This window comes from Microtus ochrogaster, chromosome 18 (assembly GCF_000317375.1).
Source record: "Microtus ochrogaster isolate Prairie Vole_2 chromosome 18, MicOch1.0, whole genome shotgun sequence".
Taxonomy (NCBI): domain Eukaryota; kingdom Metazoa; phylum Chordata; class Mammalia; order Rodentia; family Cricetidae; genus Microtus; species Microtus ochrogaster.
The window spans coordinates 1804532-1817669 of NC_022020.1; the positions used below are offsets into that span (position 1 = coordinate 1804532).

The 13138-nt window shown below is 49.7% G+C and overlaps 1 protein-coding gene across 45 annotated transcripts in view; it reads left to right on the forward strand.

The window, feature by feature from the left end:
- The window catches only part of Celf4 (CUGBP Elav-like family member 4), a 281414-nt gene that overhangs the window by 146049 nt on the left and 122227 nt on the right, over positions 1-13138 (forward strand). The window lies entirely within an intron of this gene.

Here is a 13138-nt window from a genome sequence, read left to right on the forward strand (position 1 = left end):
CTCTCTCTCTCTCTCTCTCTCTCTCTCTCTCTCTCTCTCTGTGTGTCTGTCTGTCTGTCTTCTCTCTCTCTGGGCTGCCCTTCCACATTCTGAACAAGACTAAACAGGCACATCCTCTCTCTATCCCACCCCAGGCCCAATGTTCAGAAAAGAGTTAAGTGACAGAGCCCCGTCCTCCTGTATAAATTAATAATTGATTAGGTAACAAATCACTAATATTGCAGGAGTCTTGGTGAATAAGATAATGAATGTGTTCTGTCCAGGGAGTGTCGTGTTGTGAGGATTCAGCTGAAATTATTCATAAGTGTGCTACCTTCCCCATCTCCAATTGCTGCCGGCTTGGCTCCTCCTTTTAATCTTCCGGGCCTGTCACATTCGATGGTGGAGCTCGTCAGCCTCCATGTACAGAGCAATATAAAGCGAGACCCACCAAAGCATTGTGTCAAATTCCAGGATAACAGGGACAGGTACTCCCAGAGTCTCTCCCGCTCCCCACGATGTTAATAAACACCTTCCAGCTGGGTTCCTCATCCCATCATCAGGAAGAAAACTCCAGACTGAGGAGTCAGGAAAGGTGGGTGTGACCCCCCTACTGTGCCACAAAGTTGCTGTGTGTCTTTGGGCCAGGTACACACCCATCCTATACAAAGTTTTGTCCCGATAAGGAGGAGTGACAGTGCCTCCTGCTTCTCTCTTCAAGGTAATAAGAAAACTATGAAATGATAAGAAGAAGGAATTCTATAGGAAGCTGGATTAATTTTCCATCCCAACTGAGTTATGAAACGTTAGCCTTGTTAGGGACTCATGGTTCTAAAGATGCCTTTGACGTGCCCTGATATGCCCTGCCCTGCCCAGTCCTGCCCTTATACTCTCTGTCTCCTTCTTTCTCCATCTGATCCATCTGACCTCTTGGGCTGAATTCAACAACTTCATAACAACTTTCCTGGTCCTGCCTGTCAGGCATGTCCTTTCTTGCTCTGTGTCATGGATGGATGGATGGATGGATGGATGGATGGATGGATGGATGGATGGATGGATGGATGGAGTGGAAGAATATGAAAGTCAGAGGCTGGAGAAATGACTTAACACTTGTTGCTGTTGTAGGAGACCCAGAGTTTAATTCATAGCACCCACATCAGGCAGCTCACAACTGCTCTAACTTCAATTCCTGGGAACTTTTCACCCTCTTCTGGTCGGCTTGGGCACCTTCATTCACTTCCCATGGCACATACACATACATGCAGGAGCACATACACACAAAGTCAAAATTTTTAAATCTCTTTAAAAGTAAACTTAAATTGGGTGTGGTAGCACATGGCTTTAATCCCAGAACTCAGGAGGCCAGAGGCAGGCAGACCTCTTAAGTCCAAGGCCAGCATGGTCTACAGAGGGAGTTCCAGGACAGCTAGAGCTACAGAAAGAAAGCTTGTCTCAAAATAAATAAATTAATGAAATGAAAATGAAAATTGAAGCTGGCATGCTAGAGTTCCCAGTCAGCGACCAAACGCTGTGGAGCCCTGCTGTAATTCGATGCTCCTCTCTCCTGTACCAGAACTCAAAGCAAAAGGGTCAATGACTTGCCAGACTGTGCTGAGGGCAGAATGGTGGTGACGAGCTCATGACGTCACACTGACAGGCTCTTCACATGAGCCTTCTGGGGCCTAACACCAAGGGTCCAGACGTTGTTGACCACAAAGATGGCTGGAGGAAGGACCTACTCTTGTTCCTCTGGATCACGAGACGGTTCTTCCTTCACACCAGAGGGCACCATAGCAAAGGATGAGAAAGCCCTAGGTTCTGCAAGGCAGAGAGACTTCGGTTAGGAAGACAACACTGCCCCAATGAGTTACTGCTAGTTTGTCAGGAGATAGAATAGGGTGATCGCTTCCCTCAGAGCCCAGATGCCATCAACCAACTGGGAAATTTCCCACAATTGACCCTTGAGTCCTAGATTAAAAAGAAACATTGGGAACAGATGTCTCAGAATCGAGGACTACACAGGAGTAGGGATCAGAATTAGCCAATTTCCCCTGTTGTGTCCACCTCTTCCCAGACCTTCTACCCAAATACTCCCCAATCAAATCAATTCTTCCACACACGAAAGCTTAGCCAACTTTCACTACCAAACTCCAGAGAAAATACTGATGGTATTCCCTCCTGGCATACACAGATGTTCATGAGCACAGGTAAACACATCCACAGATGCCCACATCCATGCAGACACGCTCCACACAAAACGCATGAGCCCTTGAAGGCAGGCAGACATGAGGCAACACACATGCTCATCCAAGCCTTCATTCTGAGTAAGTTATTAAAAATGTAGACATCGCTGGCTCCCAGGGTCAATATGTTGTTTTTAAATTTAAACATGAATTTCCATTTCATTGAGCCTCCAGGGCTAACAAGATGTGCTGTGACAGGAGCAGCTAGCTGGAAAAGGCATGATTGAAGAGTCAGCCAATAATGTGTGTGCACAGCCCAAGTGGGGAGGGGAGCCCCCTTGCTCAGCCCCCCTAGCCTGGTGAGAAGCTCGGGCAGGCAATGAATGTAAAGAGGGCTCGCACTTCCACTAACCCTCCTCACAAGTGACCCAGTTGACTAGCCCACATTTCCCAACCTCAGAAAGCAAACTAAACACCAACAGTGCAATTGCCCTTCCATCCATCCAAGAATTCGCACACCCCTAGTCTATGAAAAGTAACACCTGGATGAAGGCCTGGGGGAACCACAGCAAGGAGAAAACGCTGCCCCTGTACCAGGGTAAGTTCCACTCTGATTAGAATAAAATATGTGTCTCTGAACTTCTGCTAAGGGGCCCTCTGCCTCCTCAGACAGTGGCAGGCGCCTGCTTTATGACCTGCTGGAAGCAATCTCACCCCCTGAGCTGTGACACAAAATATCATATCTGTCTTGTCCAGCAGTGAGCCCTGGGCACATAGCTGCTGTGGGTATTCCATGAACACAGGGGGACCTGAGCGGGACTGGGTTGCGGTTAGAAGGCACACATGGAGGTTTTGTTTACTGGCTGGCCGGCAGCTGTGAACGTAGCTCATCAACACTGAGAGGAAGAAGAAACTAGCAAACGCCGTGCGAAGAAGTGCTTCTGAGGCCAGACCTTGTGATACACACATGTCATTAGGTGTTCAAGAGGCGATGGCAAGAGAAACCCTGCAAACTTGAGGCTCACCTGGGCTACATAGTGAGACCTTGTTTCAAAAAAAAAAAAATTAAAAAGAATGTTGCGAAGGGTCCTTTGTTCAGGACTTGGGGCTAAGGACAGCTCTGTCAGGCATGTCAGGACAGGCTCTCTGTCCGTGACTGCTGGTTGGCCTAGTTTTGGTGGGCTCTGCACAGGTTCAGTTCTCTTACATGCCTTAATGCTGACCAGAAACTAAACTCCTCCCCCTCCCAACAGTGTGGTCTGATGAGGGGGTAACAGCGATCCCACTGCAGACTAGTGGCCTAGTCCTTTGGAGATAGTGTGGCTGAAGTGGGCTGCCACGGTTCCCTGTCCTTTGCACATACATGTATGTGCATATACACAGGTGCCCATGGGAGCAAGAGTCCCTGACTAGGTCCCAGGATCTGTCAGACTCACCGGTGCAGGCCTGCATGTGTGTGCACACATGACCATCTTTCCCTCCTCGCCTACATTTACAAACTCAGGATAAGTCTCAACTCTTCCCAACAGTTGGACCCTTTGGCTTCTGTCCCTGGGAAACAGTGACACCCCTTCTCACCGAGGCTTATGCGAGGGTGACATCACTCCTGCAGGCCATTGGTCCAAGGGCAGTGCTGTTCAGATCAGGAACTCAGAAGATTTCCTGAACCACACTCACTTCAACTGGAGGCCACGTCCATGCTAATCAACACATCTGATTCACTTACTTCTGTGTGTACACATGCACACAAATATAACATTGGTCATACACTGAGCCTGTCGACCTAAAGCCCATCTCCTTCAACAAGAACACACATGCCAAATCTGTTGTGTGTATACAGCTCCCACCAGGGAACATGCATGCATGTACGTGTGCTCACATAGACAAGCTGGCACAGGACGATCAGAGATGCCCACACATACCCAGAAGTATTCAGGTGCGGTACCAATCCCCATAAGTGGTTCACTGGCCTGAAGTCCTGGCAACACCAGACGTGTCTAGGCAACTGCCCACTTGCCTGCAGGCTCAAACCTTTAATAAACTCAGGAATGAAGGCCTGGGCCTCTGGCCCTTTAAACATTCATTTAAAGTCTTGCTTCTCAAATAAGTCAGAAGAGGCATCAGCCAAAAGGGCACACTCTCCTTTCCTTGTCTTTAGGAGGAGGGGAAAGAAGGAGACAGGGAAGAGAATAGATTAATTGGAGCTAGATCTTGAACTTGTGAGCTGGGGCTTTGAGGAAAGCAGGGCAGGGCGAGCAGGGTCCACACCGGTTTCTCTCATATCCTCTTTCTGTCCTTTATATGGCCGTGCTCTCCCAGGGACTTGAGACATATCTAGTTGTAACTGTCTTGTCAACACTGAGGAAAGGACTGTGGTTGGTTGCCTCTGCCTCCAGACTTTGCATTGGCCTTTCTTACGCAGTGTTAACCAAAGTTAGACAGAAAATGGTCCTCAGGCTTCATTCAGGGAACACGTGTGGGCCCTGAGTGCTGCATGTGAAGGGCCACTTTGTGCAGTGGCATCTGCGTCTCTGTCTAGTATCTGTGGGATCCAGAGGCTAGTTAGTCCTGGGCAGGGTTGGGAAAAGCCAAGCTGTAATTCCCGACAGCTCTCATCGAATAGCCCTAGGGAGAGATGCGGAGGCCAGAAGAACAACAGAACAGTGAGCCCATCCTCTCTGCCTCCCCTGGGCTTCCCTAACCCTGTACTGTAGCCCTTCTTGGATGCAACCCCCATTCCAGAAATTTCTCTTAGAGGCTAGGGTCTACCTGATCTCTTAGAAAGGCCAGCCTCCAAGAAAGACAGAGCTCAGCTAAGTGTGAAGAGCTTGTTGTCAACAAGGAGTGTCCCACCGTGTGGCAACTCCCCGTGAAGGGACCATCTGTCTTCCCTGAAGCATCCTGGAGGGGACTGCAGTGTCCACAAGATCCCTCCCAATTCTGTCACTGTGTGAGTCACCTCTAGGACCCAGTTAGCCTCTCTGTGGGAACTAGTGCATCCTGCTGGGGGGGAACCCTTCTCGTTGACTGCCCCCTGCTCTCGCTCTCAGGGCAGCCAACAGGGTAAGAGGCAGCAACCTTGTTTGCTGTGTTGGTCCAGTCCTCTAAGAGAGCCACTGGGAAGGTGTTTATTCATGTGGGAAATCACATCACTGGGAAGAGCCACATTTCCCAGTGATGAGCTATGTAGGTCAGGCTCTGGTTGCTTCCACATGACCGACCTCTGGACAAGTGAGAAGACTGAGCAAACTGAGACCCTGCCCCCACTGCCTTGACATCACCCACAGTCAGTTAGTCAAACCGTAGGACCTGCAGCCTGGCTGCAGGGGAGCCCTCAACCTCCCTGCTGGCTAAACAGGGATTCACGAAGGACTAGAATCTGGTTACTGCGGCTTCTTAACACCAGGGCTGCAGTGGCATAGAGCACAAAGATCCCCTCACATAAACCACGAAGCAAGATGCTGTAAGGATCCCATGCTAGGAGGGGAAAAAAAACAGAGAGGCACTGGCAGGCCAGAAGCTTCAGGGAAATACAGACATGTGTCCTCAGACCCATGACTTGCAGACAGGGACTTTGGGGTGCCCACCTTGGCTTCCCTCTCCCTTCTGCAGGAATGACCATAACACCTTCTGGCAGTATCAATGGCAGGCGTTAGGACTGTATCTCTAAGACAGGGTCTGATAAACAACTGGGTCCCAAATCTGGAGAAGAACTCAGGGAGAAGAGGCAGGCCTGTGTCATTCCATTCTACTTCCCCCCCCCCCCAAGAACGAGAAGAATCCAAAGAGGGCGTGAGGCAGCTTACTCCAAGCTCTTCCTTTTACGGACACCCCAGAAAGAAAGAAAATCCATCCTGACCTTTTCATGAGAAATGCTGTTGGTGAAGGATGGAGATTCCTGCATGCTGGGAAGTGAGAGCTTGGCCCCTGTGGTTCTTTGAGAGGGGTGGCTCAGAGTCTTTATAATACAAGGCAGGGACTTCAGCTCACTTACTCTGTACTCCTTACACATGGGGTAGGATTTCTATAAACAGCCTCTCTCCCCTTCCCCACTCTCATTTTGCCTTGTTCTAAGAAAGAATTTCCTCTTACTGCATAATTCGGGTCAGCCTTGAACACACAAACTCCTCCTGCCTGAGTCTCCCAAGTTTTAGTATTACAGGTGTGTTCCGTCATGCCCAGCTAACAGCCGTACTCGCTAATGAGAGAAAGGAGGACTGGGTCTCTAGGAGCCAGCTACGGAAGGGGGAGAGGAGAGGAGACGGGTGGAGAAGAGGGGATCCGGGTGGAGCTAAGGCCCCAGAAAGCAGCATCTTTCCCCAGTTCTGCTTCCAGCCTCCAGCTGCATCCTGGCCGTGTCACGTCACTGATGCTGTGCTCGGGTCACGTTTCAGTACACATGGGATGTGCCTTTAAAAGAAGCCTTTTCCTTCCGTGTAAAAATATTCTGCAGTTCGGAGCCTATCTGATTAAAAAGGAGAAAGGTTGCCTGAAATATGTGCCCCTCCCAATCGGCTAATGGGAATCTCATTCATTATTTAATCTCCTACCTAACAGAACAGGACCAAACTGGAATCTAATATAACATGTATGTAGTGTTGCCCTGGAGAGCAAACAGGAGGCAGGGAACGGGGCAAGGGACCTGGGGGGCAAATCGAATCTTGGATTTTTTACTTCATATATAAACCAAACTTCAGACTTTGAACAAGATTAATACCAGTAGTGGACCTGAGAATTACACACACACACACACACACACACACACACATCACACACACACACACACACACACACACACACACACATACACACACATAATGTCTGGCATCCATTCTCATAGCTTACACTGTGATTCATAAACTGTCTTATAGATGGACTTTATTAAACATAAATGAAATCTGTCCCCACCACAGGAGCCCAGGAGGTTAAGGGGCCGAGTGGATACTGTGTCTTGCTCACTTACATGGCTTTTGCTGAACCTGCCTCATTCCTCAAACTCCTTGGCAGGAACTGGAGCAAGCACCCACTGGCACTCCCCCTAAAATGATGTTAATGCATGGGAATGGATGACATCTTTGGCCAGCTCCCCTTCCCCCGTGTACCCAGGGCCTTGAATTCCCACAGCAGCTCTGCAAACAGTGACACCATCCCTGACTTACCCAGGAGGACACTGAGGTAGGAAGATGTAAGGAAGCTGGTCCAGGAACAGTAGAATAGTAATCAGCAGATCTACACGGCTGTAACCAGTGTTCCTTTACGACTGAACTCTGCTGTTGTCTTGAAGGCTGTAAAGATAAAACTCACATTCGTGTGTGTGCGAATGGTGGGATGGTGGTAAACTTATGGAGACCCTCCCTGCTTTTCTTCTGCTCAAGATACTTTCCATCCTGCTCCCACGTGTTTGCACTGAGGCCCTGGCTCAACCATTCATGCACCTCCCCACCCCCTAACCCTCCAACCCTGGCCCTTCTGTGAACGGCCCACCTCTTTTCCTAGATTCCCTAGAGTCCATCTGCTCAGTACAGGACCTCTGAGACCAGACCCTGGAAGGGTCATGCTGCACACAACGTTGGTCTGTTTTCTTCATTTTTATCCCTGCCCCATATTAGAAAATATTTTTCTTGGGCCAGCAAGATACCACAAAAGGCAGAGATATTTGTCACTGGGATGGATGTCAAAAGTCACATAGTAGAAAAGGAGAACCAGCTCTCACAAGTTATCCTGTGACCTCCACATACACACTGTGGCTTACATATGAACACACACAGAGAGGCACACACACACAGAGAGAGGCACACACACAGAGAGAGGCACACACACACACACAGAGAGAGGCACACACACAGAGAGAGAGAGGCACACACACACAGAGGGAAGGGGAAGAGAGTGGGAGAGAAAGGGAAGAGAAAGGGGGTCACACACAAACAAATAACTGTAGCCTTTGTATCCCCCTAATAGTTGTTTCTCAGCAGAAGCCAGTCTTCTGAGTTCTCCATGAGCACAGGGTTGGCTGTGTAGGTGCCTGGCAGTTACACTGTTTCAGTTCCCAAACAGCCCATCCCCCCCCTCACATTTCCCACAGGCCCAGAGCACAAGGGTCAGACTTGACCAGAGTAACAGAGGGCAGCAAAGGATTCTTTTCCAAAGAAAGACTGTTTCTGCCCTGGGACAGGTGGCCACTCCCTCCTCACAGCCCCACAGTCGAAATCCAGATGAAGATGGGGTGAAAGCACAGAGGGCTCCCGAGGCTCGGATGTGAGGAGCATCATCAAGCCTCTAACTTCTTCCCTTCCTCTAATGACAGCCGGGGACGGCTCTTCTCTACCCCTCATCTCTATAATTCAGTTTGAGCTGTAAGGGAGTTTAAAAAAAAAATTGGAGCAGGCCACCAAGCAGCCTACAAAACAACTCAGCCAGGCAGTTTCTCCTGCAGACCCACGTCTTATATCTTCGGTGACAAAAAGATTTATAGCAATTTTTTATTGAAAAAGAGAGAGTGTGTGCACTGTGGATAATCAGATCTGAGACGTAGAAATGGAAGCGTGGGGGTGTTGTACATGTAAGTTATTTTAAAATATATGGTAGATGCCTGATGGATTTTTCCACTCCCTGCTGGAGGGGCTTGCTCTCCCCTTCCCCTCATGCCTGGCCTAAAGTGATGGAATTGATGCGTAAGAGGAACAGACAGGGTACAGACTAGGAAGGAAGAACATCTATCGCAACACATTTCAGACAATATCTCTCAAGCTCCCTCCCTCCCTGGCCACTGTCCTCTTCAACAGGTGGAGAGGGGGGCACCTGCTGCCTGCTAGAGGGAAGGATGCAGCCACAGGCTCCTAAGACCATCACAGTATCGGGGACCACTCCCTACCGTAAGCTTTCAGCCTTGTTTCTACACACGAAGTGCATGAGGGGCTTGGGAAATCGCTTAACTAGTAGGGAGCTTACCTAGCAGATATAAAGCTGGGTTCAATCCTCAGCCATGCAAAAACTGAGTGTGGTGGCATATACATGTGGTTTTAGGGAGAAGGCAGGAGGATCCTAAGTGTCTCCAGGGCTGACCCACTCAAGGGAGTGCTGGGGGACATTTGAAAACAGGGTCCTCATCTCTTATAAATGTGGCATACAATGCCTCCTAAGAGAGAGACTGACTCTCAGATTCCCCCTGGACTAATAAGTGCACAGCCAGGAGGAAGTGGGTTGGTTACTCTGCAAGCCATGGGCCCTTGCTGTGATGTCTCTAAGTTATAATTGTCTTCTCTGTACCATGGAGTTCATAATCGTTGCTCACAGGGCAACGGTTGCAAGGCGAAGCTAAGATGAGGTGGTCCTGGGTCAGGATCCATGAATGACAGGCCAAGATCCCACCTCAGGTGGAAGCTCTTGGCTCTTGGCCACCCCAGCTGCCTGGTTAGGACTCTGGCTCCTGGACAGATGGCTCGCAGCAGGGGGCCAGGCCAGCGCAAGGCCAGCAGTCAGCACCCAGGATGAGGTGGGCAGACAAGACTCCAAGAGTAGGCCAAACCTGGGCGAGTCTGAGCCACCACAGTCATCTCAGAACGAGAACTGTTTCCTAAGAGCCGTACTGTTCCAGAAAGTCTGTGTGTCAGGCTCTGCTGCAGTATCCATCTGTCCTTCTGCCCCACGAACCTCAATGCTTCGTGTAACTCACAGATGGAAACACCGACACCCGTCATTCCTGCTTCCAGAGCCAGCCTCCCACCAAGTAAGAACACAACCTGTATTGTCGCACTTTCACAAGACACACACAGTCTCACACACACGCTCACACACAGTCACTCACACACACTCACACACACTCTCACACACACTCACAGACATATGCACACACTCACACACACATACACATACATACAAACACTCTCACACACAGCCACTCACACATACACACACTCACACACATAATGCACACACTCACAACATAATGCACACACACATACTCACACACACTCACACACATAATGCACACACTCACACACACATACACATACTCACATACACCCATACACACACACATACACACACCCAGGCACAGCTAAGGCAGACTTCGTTGCATTATCACACACCCGAACACAGCACAACCCCTCCTCTTATCCATTGGAGTCACCTGCCAGTGCCTCCTCCATTCTATCAAACGGTCCCCAAGCCCTCCTGAGGGGCCTTGTTGAACTAGGGAAAAGGGACGTGAGCAGCAAGATGGGAGGGCAGCCTCGCCTTTGCCTCCTGCCTTCTCAGAGGGTGACTCCTGGCGTTATTTTTAAACATTCCACTCATTTGCTAAATGAGGCTTTCCACTCAGGCTTCTTTGAAGCGGCTGTGCCTCTCCCGGCGGGGGGCAGGGAGGCAGTGGCCTGGCAGATGCTTAAGAAACTACGGCTGAAACTTGCTGACTCAGGCCCCAATTATCTGCTGTCCCAGGACTGTATTTAGTCCTGTAAGTGCTTCAGGCTGGCTCACCCCTTCCTCCTCTGCCACCCCTCCTCCTCTTTTTCTCCCTGTCTTTCTTCTTGCTGCTCTTTTCCCCTCTCTCTGGCTGTTTCAGCCCCCAAGCAACACCACTCCTCCCCTCGCTACCTACATCCATCCCTCCTGTCCTGTGTTTGGCTAGTCAACACCTTCTCAACACACAGCCACAAGATCTCCTGAGGGACCCCATGAGCATCGGGCCCAGATATATGCAGGATGCGTGGTTTCAGTAAAGTCACAGAAGGCTGCATGGAAGAGGAAGAGCTTGACATAGGCCTGAAGCAGACCTCAAAGTTGTCCAGAGCTAGGAGAGCACTTGGCTCACAGAAGCTCCAGGCAGTTCTAGAGGCAGAATGAACTAAACGAGGCGGACCAGGAAATTCTGTACAAGAAGAAGGAAAACTATCTTTTTTATTTACATATTTCCCCTGTGTGGGGATATGCATACATGTGGAGGCCAGAGCCAGTTGTCCCCTTCGCTATGCGGGTTCCAGGGACAGAGATCAGGCTGTCATCATTTCACTGCCCTCATCTTGACTTTTAGGTTTCGTTGGTTTGAACTTTTCTTTGTTCTTCTACTTACTGCTTTTCTTCCTCGCTGATTTCACATCCAGAACCTGGCTCTTTGCCAAAGGAAATGACAACGAGCTTCTCCTGCTACCCTACCCCACATCCACTCCCCATCCGCCTCCTTGAAGCTGGGTGGATTGGAAAAGAAAGGAGAAGAGGGGAATCCCACTAGGACTGCAGAAGAGGAAGACAGGGTTCATCTGGAGCCTTAGGGGGGGACCCCTCTGATCCTGAAGCCCTAGTAGGAGAGATGTCAGTTGATGGAGACCATGAAGCAGTGTAGACTCCAGACAGGAGCAGTAAAAGACGCATTTAGAAGCAGGATCCTTGGAGCCCAGACGCCTCTTCTCCCACGTGGGCCACCTTAAAGACAGATCGTAATTAAAGTTGAATGCAAATTAAAATGGTTCAAACCAAACACTTAAGAGACCCACCTCAGCAGCTTCCTTCCTCCCTCCCTCCAGATCACGGTCTCGGCATAAGAAGAGGCAGGTCTCTTCAGGCGGCCCGAGAAAAATACAAAATAAGAAAAAAAGCTCAGGGGTAACAAGGCCTGAAGACTCCAAAAAATACACAGATTTGTGCCAAGTTACCACCAAACAGGCTGCATATTCAGAATTGTTCTTCTTGGGTTTTTTTGTGACAGAATTTGTTTTAAGACCAGATATGACCAGGGAGATAGCCTAGTGTTAAAGACCTTATCAACTGATTTCAATCCCTGAAACCCCAGCAAAGGTAGGAGGAGAAAACTGACTGCAGAAAGTTGTCCTATGGCCTCTGCACGTGTTGTGTCCCCTCCCCCCACACACACTGTGAATACATACACAATAATAATAATAGAAAGGCCAGACAGCTCCAAGGAAACAGAGGATTATGGCCAGGAGTGATGCGGCTGAACAGATGGCCTGGCCCAGGCCTCCTTATGGGCACTCCAGGCCCAGGTCATGCCAACTCAAGGTTGGAAACGCTAGATCCCTATCTCCTTTTTAGAATGAGTGGCGGCCTACGGAAGATGAGATGTCCAATCTGTGCAGGAGTGTTGGGTGGCATAACGGCTCATGTTCCCTGTCAGCGTCACTGGGTCTAGAACCGCCTAGGAGACAGACCTCTGTTGTGTGTTGAGGGTGTTTCCAGGCATACCCTGAGTGTGGATGGCACCATGCCATAGGCTGGAGCCTTGGACTAAATTAAAAGGGGTGGGGGAGGAGTCCCAGGTGTGCATTCTTGCCACCATGAACTCTGCCTTCCCCACTGTGATGGACTGTACCCTCTGAAACCCAGTGCCAGGGTTAATCCTTATTCCTCCCTTAAGTTGCCTTTGTGTGTGGGGGGGAGGGGGTTACCACAGTGACAATGTGAGTAACTACTACAGATGAACAGGCTAGCGTGAGAGCAATTGGACTGTGACATCTGCCATCCCAGTGATCTCTAGGGTTGATTAGGCTGATCTAGCTGGCTAGTCATGTGTTCCCTGCCTCTCTATTTGTTCCACATGCATCCCTCCCAAAGCTGCATGCTCTGTCAAAGACGATGACCTTCCCTAGTCCAGGAGGACCGCTGCTTGCTAGGGGAGTAGCTGCGCTCCAGGGCTGGAATCTCCAAACAAGCTGTCAAGATGGGCTGGAAGCTGACTTGCTTCTTTCTTTCTCCTCACTCAAACACAAGGATATGCTTAGGGAAGAAGACTTTCTGGGTCCTCACTGTTACCCGGGGACTCCTGTTTCTCTGTTCTGTTGGATAATAAGCGTTGCCTAAACTGGACTCTTTCTCACTAGCCAGAAATTCCTAAACAAGCTCCTGAATATCCTCATATCTGAAGGCTCCTCAGGCTGTCCTGACGACAAAATACAGAAATGCATGTCATCCCAAGACCCCCACACCCTCAGCAGGAGGTAATGTTAGCACATAGATATGAGACA